Raw genomic sequence first — 8,303 nt, 5'->3', positions numbered from 1 at the left:
AGCCCTTTATTAGACAGTGTAGGCTTATAATCTTGATGCAGAAGTTCGTTGGATTTTGTATTCATTTAAAGTGAAGATGCTGGAACTTCCCATAGCTGTCAGCAACCTGTTTTACCGCTCGTTGCCTACAGATGACGATCTTCCTCCATATTTGTCATGTGTCCTGTATCTCTGAGTTAGTGCACCAGTATAGTTTTAACTGGAAGATATTTTCCTGTCCCCCTTTTCCCTTGTAGACCACACACATACACACACACACACACACATGCCTTTGTTACCTTCATAATGTAAATAATTGGAAACCTACTGAAGAATATTTTATTTGGAATTGCATTCAATTGTACCCTGGTGCTTTGCTGTGCTGCATTCATTGTATTACCTTATATTGAAGAAAAGGCCAGTGAATTCCTTTTATTCCACATGTCCATACACCAAGGAGACGCGCACGTATTTTCCAATTTTCCTAATACAGTCCACCCATTAGTTACTGAGCTATGCCCGTTGTAATAGCTCGTGCCTAGCTGGATCGATGCCGCGTGAAGAGCGGACATGCTTTGTTTTGTCAGCGAACACACATGGTGGTGGTCAGCTAATGTCTCTAGATTCAGCTCTCAGTCAGATGGAGTAGCAGCAGCTATCACTGTAGACCAAACAAGAACATTGCTTGTGTGGTTGTGCATCAAAGGAAAACGTTAAATGCAAAATTCCAAATCGCATAGGCATGAACCCATTGAACTGTGCATACAAAATGTTAATGTGTAGAGTAAAATGGTGCAGGTTAAGGGCATTAAAGATCCATTTTGCCAAATTAATTGAACAGGCTAATGGCTAAAACGGAATAAAAAAAGGTTTTTGAAGGTTGAATTTGTGTTGAAATAATGTTCAGATTATCCTCATGCACTTAGTACACTATCACAGAGTAATTTAATCATCTGATGCATGTCCTTATCTTGTCCCCTCCCCCTTCTCCCTTCTTTTTCTAGCTGTTCGTGCAAGAGCATTTTTAAGTGAACTTGGTGCACGCATCACAGGGACCCAAGTGGTTGAACAGCACAGAAAACAGTGAGTTTTGAGTACAAAATGTAAAATTCAAATTTTTGTGCAGAGTAAAGGTGTGAAAGCCCCATATTTAAAAAAAGGCTTCACCTATCTGCAGACGGGCTGAACTTGGGCTGGGCATTAGCTTAGCGTGATGGAAGCCCAAGACAACATTTTTTGGAGATATTAACACATTAAAGGCTGACTTAAAGGGCAAAATGACTTATTTTGAGGCATTGCTTAAAACGGTAGTTTCATGTTTTGATATGTCTGTGATGGTATGTTATAGAGCTTGTCTCTTTCTAACCCATGCACAATTTATTATAGGATATTCTGGTGCCTTTTGAAATGGCTTAATGCAAAACTATGGTTTTGAACTGTTTATGTGTTTCATGTTTTAATGATGTTCACTTACTGCCCTCATATGTCTAGATAATACAAGGTGTGGACCTAAGATCTGATGTGTGGGTCTCTCTTGTGTTTTCTTCTTTCTCTAGTTGTTTGAGCAGTGAAAGTGTGATTCAAAGCAGATGATTTTAACAGCACCACGAGACAAACAGTTCAGCGGCACAGAGAACAGTAAGTTGTGCATTCAAAGTGTCAATGTAGATATTAAGATGATACAAAGTAAGGGCATTGAAGGACCATGGTGCAGTTGAATTGAATGGGCAAATGTAAAAATGAAGGTTGAAATGTTCATTTGTTTTCTACATGTGATTAAAAATGCAATGTTAAGGTCTCATATCTGATGCATGGGTATGTGTATCCTTTTCTTTCTCTAGGTGTTCATGCAAGATCCTTTGTAAGTGAACTTGGCGCACGTGGCATTCAACACAGCTGAGTGGGATACCAAGCATAAAACGGCACAGAAAATAGTGAGTTTTGTTTCCAAAATTTTAAATTAAAAAAGATAAAGGAGTAAAGTATTATTTTTATTTTTTTCCTAATATGCCAACTCCCGGCCTCCATTGCTCCCTTGCTCTCTCTTTCTCTCACTTTCTCCAATATGCAACCTTTCTTCCTTCACTTGTGCTTGTGGCCTCGCCCCGCCTCCTGGCCCCTCCGTGGTTACTCTCACTCACTCTTTGTCTCTGTATGTCTGTCTCACACCACACACCCGCACTGTCTAGTTTTCTCTCTCTCTCTCTCTCTCTCTCTCTCTCTCTCTCTCTCTCTCTCTCTCTCTCTCTCTCTCACACACACAAACTCTGTCTCTCTCTCTCGTGCACATGCATTATGTTTCTCTCCTTACGCCCACACACACACTCTAGTTTTCACTGTCTCTGTGTCTTATCTCTTCACATCTCTCATGTACTCTTGCCCTCACTCTATAGCTCTGTCTTGATTAAATACTATGTGAGGAATGACTGCTGTAGGATGTGAGGCTGAAAAACTGATAACTGGCCCGCTAGTTTTGGACAATTGAAAATAAGTGCTCCTAACTATTTCAAAAATAATCCACAATCAAATAAGGAAGTGTCACATGGAAACAGATTGTGTAGAGAGTGATGTATTAAATTGCAATCACAGGATGCTCAGCTAAGGCCTTTTGCTTTGACTGATCAGATGATAAATAAGATTTTGCATTAATATTTAATGTTCTTTTTATTTCAGGACGCTGATGAAGAACGGATGTCCGAGGACCTTGCTGCTCAAAAAATGAAGATCTACAGCATCATGTCCAGCTCAGCAGAGGGGCCGAGCGATGTTGGTGTCGTCATTGAGGGAGTGAAAGTTCTCACCACTCTGGGTACCTTTGCCAGGGCTTGCTGCATGCTCCTCGGGCTGACTTATGCACTAAATCTGGCCTACCCTAAGGAGCTCAGATATACATTTGAAATCTTCCAGAAGCTCCTTCTGGAGCTGGACTGTTCGAAGCAGTCCCCAAAGCTGCACACTTTGAAGAGTAAGTTGTTGGACTAAGGAAATGCCGAACTGGACACTTGAGCTGAGGCGATGCAATGGACACTTGACTTCAGTTTTTCAGAACTTAATGACTTAAAGATTTACCTTTTAATTTCTCCAAACACTACTTTTTCAAGCAGGTTGACACGCACAAAAAAGTCAAATGTGTTATGCCATCATCGGTTGATTTGTTGATATCTGATGTGTCTGTAGATGTGTTTGAAGCTGTGAACGAAGCATTAAGTTATATCTACTGTGCCGTTAGCAAACTTATGCTAAGACCGTGCGATGGACACTTGAGCTGAGACAGTGCAATGGACACTTGAGCTGAGGCAGTGCGATGGACAGTGCAATGGACACTTGAGCTGAGGCAGTGCAATGGACACTTGAGCTGAGGCAGTGCGATGGACAGTGCAATGGACACTTGAGCTGAGACAGTGCAATGGACACTTGAGCTGAGACAGTGCAATGGACACTTGAGCTGAAGCAGTGCGATGGACAGTGCAATGGACACTTGAGCTGAAGCAGTGCGATGGACAGTGCAATGGACACTTAAGCTGAGACTGTGCAATGGACACTTGAGCTGAGGCAGTGCAATGGACACTTGAGCTGAGGCAGTGCAATGGACACCAGTGTTTCCCACAGAAATTTTGGAAACTATGGGGGCAGCCGGGATTTTTTTTTCCGGGGGGGTCTTTTCATGCGTGGCTTTTTTTTGTGGGGGGGGGGTTGTATTCACGCAGTGTAAATGCAAAATGGCAAAACAATGAGTACAGTATGACATTGGCGCATGGAGAAACTATAGGCCTAGGCCTACATTTCAGCCATTTATATTTTGAGAAAGAAGGCTACATAACATTTTACACATGATATTAGTAGTACATTGTAATTTAAATATATTTTTAAAAATGCAGTACAGTGAATCATTTCTGTTTGCAACACAGTTTCATTCGTCCCTCATGCAGGGGTCTATGTAATGAAAAAAATAATAAAACAAAATAGGAGCAGAGATAAGAATTTACTATGAAATTGTTAACGCATAGACAAAAAGGGTCTAAGAGGGTAGGCTGTGCCTTTTCCCCACACACACATAGGCGTACACATTCTACATGAGTGGTGCTGGTCACAGGGCCAGTTTTTCAAAATTCCTCCCATTAAAAGGGCTGAACAACTTATTACACATTTATGTCTATATTCACAATCATTACACATTCATTTCTATATGCAGCCCGATGTCTCCTGTGTCAATGAAGGCCTGTCACCTAAGTCCTCATTACAACTGTCTGGGGAGTGTTAGTAAACTCATCCCAACTGTCCCTTCTCTGAAGGTTATTTTTATTGCTCCCAAACCCAAGTTAACTACAACAACTTGACTAGGCTTTTGATCCCTCTGTCTTTCAAGCACTTGTGTTTTTCTCTATAGGATGTATTTACTCCAGGAGGAAAATGCGAAGGAAATCGTAAATCGTTTTTAACAAAAACGGAAATCGTTAACAAAAAAAAAAAAAAAAATAAAAAAAAAAAAAAAAAAAATTTTTTTTTTTTTTTTTACATTTTCGAAACTATGGCGGCCAAATTTAAACTATGGCGGGCCGCCATAGTTTCCTCAATGTATGGGAAACACTGGACACTTACGCTTCTTCTAGAGTTCTTTAGTTCTTTATTAGAGATGCTCTGATGCCTCCTCTTACAGGTCTTGCTTGCTCAAACTCTGTTTCTCTCGCTCGCTTGCTCGCTCGCTTGCTCGCTCGCACACTATCGCTCACACACACACACACTCACACGTTTGTGTAATTGCAGGTACACAGTGAGGTCATTACTTCTTCATTAGAGCCTTTCAGGTGACTCCTTACACAGACCTCGCTCACTCTCTTGCGCACACACAAGATTGTGCATGCCTGTGAACTTCAGTTTTTTGGGGTTTTTTTTACATTTTTTTTCTTTATTTACATAAACATTGCACACGGTGCATTCCTCTAAAACCTGTTTGTATTTTGTGTGCACAAATGAATATGCTTTTGTTTTTTTTTCTGTTGAGCAACCCATTTTAGTGTTGCTAAATTGAAGTGGGAAAGACAAATAAATGTTATCTAATTTCCTACTACTTTTGTGCATGGTAGTCTCCTTTAGCAAATAAAACTAGCAAATATAATGTAAATAATATGAGGAGAAAGTAGTAAATATTACTTAAATTAACTTTGGTAAGTTGCACATTTAAATTGAGAGTTTTTCATAATAAATATTTTTTAAAATTTACTCATTATTTTTAAGCAATATAAGCTGTCATTAAACCTCTTAAGCTTCGGGGCTATTTTTGAGTGTTTTTAAAGTTTTGCACAACGTCTACTTAGATGCTTCCTGTGTCTGCATACTTTGACCCATCATGAAGTGGCTGGTACCATTTGAAAGTAGAGACTCTGTAGAATCTTCAGGAAGTGACAGGAAGATTTTGTGATGTACTGCCAAGGATTTACAGGGGTTAGAACATCTTTTTTCTGAAATGCGTTCATGAAGACCCCCTAGAAATTACTACATTTCAGCAGTATAGCTGATACATTTGGCATTGGAAACATATTTAAGACTTCATCACAGGTCTACTGAAGCTGTTTGTCAAAGGAGAACTTGCTACATCTATATATGACCTTTACCAAGACAATTATGTGTGGATATACACATGCGTTTTACCAAGTGTCTTTTTGTATTTTTTTTATTTAGTCAAAATGCACCCCCCATATAAGGTCTTACTGTACAAGAACCTTTTGAGCTAGAAGCCTTATCATAGTCACATATGAAAGCATACTCCTGGAGGTGTTATACAGTAATCAGCCATGGTTGGATATGCCTTTTGGGTAGTATTACAGAGATGTTGCTGTACAGTACTGTACGGTACTGTACACTATGTACAGTAAAAACATGGTAAGAAAGGGGTATTGTTGAGCAGATTTGAGATTCCTTTGTCCCTGGGTGTAATACAGAAGAGCTATATGACTCATTTGAAAACCTGGACTCTGGGCTATCACTCAGTCTTTGAATAGAGTTTCTAGCTCTTGCTTTGAGGGAGCTGCAGTCATTCAAAGCAAATGAGCCAATACGAAGCTGTGTAAAACAGGACCTGCCTACTTCTCTTCTAAGGCTTGTCTTTCAGGGTAGGAATGTCACAGAGCCACCCCAGTGCTGCCCATGTAATCAGCAGAGTCTGGGGATCATGTGGAATATCATTGATCATGTGAAAAATATGGAAGTGTGGACAAAAACAGCACAATTCCTGAGGGGAAAAAACATGATCATTTTTTTCACAATAAAGTGGTTTTGTTTGACTGGAGTTGTACAACTTTTGGTTGAAATAAAGTAAAAAAAGACTACACTTTCATAAACCTTGGATTGTAACAGACATTTTGAGACCATGCTGATAAGGATATGTTCATGTTTGGATGTCCACTCATCCTAGGAAGGTAGGGAGACATCAGGCGAGGGGTGCTTGAGGGGGTCAAATTTGAAAGGTGACATTGTGTAATAAATTGATAATAATGCACATACAATATGTTCAAATCCCTGTATAGTAGTGCTAGGTGTGTTCCTGAGGTTCTAAGCTTTCCAATGATATATAATGTTCCTGGGTTTATTACACCACCTGGATTTTAAACAATTGCGGAATGAAGATCAAGTTCAAGTTCAAAGTCATTGAACCCGGTACCGACCACCCCGAACTTTAAGAGGTAATACACACATCTATAGTGTCTTCTATTAGCCGGTATATATTATTATCACGTAAATTTAAGTGATATTTCTCAATTCATTTTAATCAATATTGTAGTCATAAAATATAATCAATTATATCACGTGTCACTTTCTTGCCACAATATTATTGAGTTAACCCTCTTCAAATTTTTTACAGTGTAAGGCACCTGCAAAAAAAGGGTGATGAATGCCTGAACACTTTTTAAGAAAAAGCTGCCCTCAGCCTATAAAAACCTAAATATCTCCGCTTCTGAAGCACATAAAAATATGCACTAAGTTGCATTTAAAAACTAAGACCCTCATCTTTCATTATAATGTGTTCATTCATCTCAAACAAACAGAGATTTTTAATAAAGTTGTCTCAAATCTCATGAGCCTGAATGTTGCGTAATGCAGCTCCAGGCGCCAGGGCTAATGTTGCGCAATGCAACATCAGGCATCAATGGGTTAAAACTGTTTTGCGTGACGAAGGTCAGAGCGCAGCAGTCTTTGACCGAGACACATCGAGACAAGCTGAGGCAACAACGAGACCACGCCAAGTCGAGATGACACGGAGACCACGAGGCGCGATAACTATGAGGAAGATTTCAGTTTGATTTTATCATTTTTTATTTGTCATGTGAACAATTTTCTTTAGCAAACAGTTTGAGTCTCGCGTCATGGACTTAAGCTCAAAGAACTGGTCATAAAATAAGAATGGAAGAAACTGCACCTACACTAATCAAGGCAAAAATGCCCCAAAATATAAGCTATTTTTGAAGAGGATCAGTAGAATAATTTCAAACTTTTCCTCTGCTGATTAACTGCGGGAAAGTCCATTTATCAAGTTCAACCAAAACTAATCAGAGTGTCAGACTCAGACCTCCTTCTTTATTTTCTTTCCTGCCTGAAACTTTAAATGTCAAGGTGAAGGTTGTCAATGCCAAATGAAGATGGTCACAACAGGGTTCCTCAGACAGCTGTGAAAAAAAGGATTTCAATCACTGAGGCTCAAGTCTGCTATCCACCCAAAGCTTCTCCTCATGACACACCATATGGTGACATGCTCATCACAGCCATGCACAAACAACATTCCTTGTTATTTTTTATTTACTGGTGTATTTTGTGGACCTTTTGTGCGTTTATTATTTGTTAGGACAGTAGAGAGAGGAAAGGAAAAGGTTGGGAGAGAGGGATGGGACAGGATCGGGAAATGACCTCGGGCATGCAATCGAACTCGATTATCAATGAAATGAGATGGATAAAGTTTAATTCAGGTGTTCAATTCAGTACAAAAGTGAACACATTATAGTAACTTTAAATAACTAACAAAAGAAAAGAAACTGACTGACAAACACAGCCTCCAGTGAGAGGTACCAGTCACCCTCCATAAACAAAGAAACCTAATCTGAATTCAAGGTGTAGCATGCCAAAGGCAATTTCTGCTCCTGACTGTGAATTTACGTAAACAACTTTCCATTCCTCCCACAGTGTTGCTGTTTTTAAGGCCCATATTTTCACTCAGTAAATCAGAGATGTTCTATTTTGAGTTTCACTTCAGTTGTCATCGCAAACTCAGAACCCCAATTTTTTTTTTTCAATCGAAGTTTCAGCCTCTGCCTTCATCAGGGTCATTCATATCA

The 8,303-nt window shown here is 39.6% G+C and overlaps 1 long non-coding RNA gene across 2 annotated transcripts; it reads left to right on the top strand.

The window, feature by feature from the left end:
• The first annotated feature begins 273 nt into the window (after positions 1 to 273).
• On the top strand, positions 274 to 3,511 carry LOC134455021 (uncharacterized). 2 transcript variants are annotated; one of them, XR_010035974.1, is made up of 4 exons: positions 274 to 1,062; positions 1,536 to 1,617; positions 1,821 to 1,913; positions 2,653 to 3,511. It is a non-coding gene; the product is annotated as an uncharacterized LOC134455021 (long non-coding RNA). The 2 variants fall into 2 exon arrangements; XR_010035973.1 differs by having other exon boundaries at positions 274 to 1,617.
• Positions 3,512 to 8,303: the final 4,792 nt, after the last annotated feature.

This window comes from Engraulis encrasicolus, chromosome 9 (genome assembly GCF_034702125.1).
Source record: "Engraulis encrasicolus isolate BLACKSEA-1 chromosome 9, IST_EnEncr_1.0, whole genome shotgun sequence".
Taxonomy (NCBI): Eukaryota; Metazoa; Chordata; class Actinopteri; order Clupeiformes; family Engraulidae; genus Engraulis; species Engraulis encrasicolus.
This window is presented reverse-complemented; position numbering and strand designations above follow the sequence as displayed.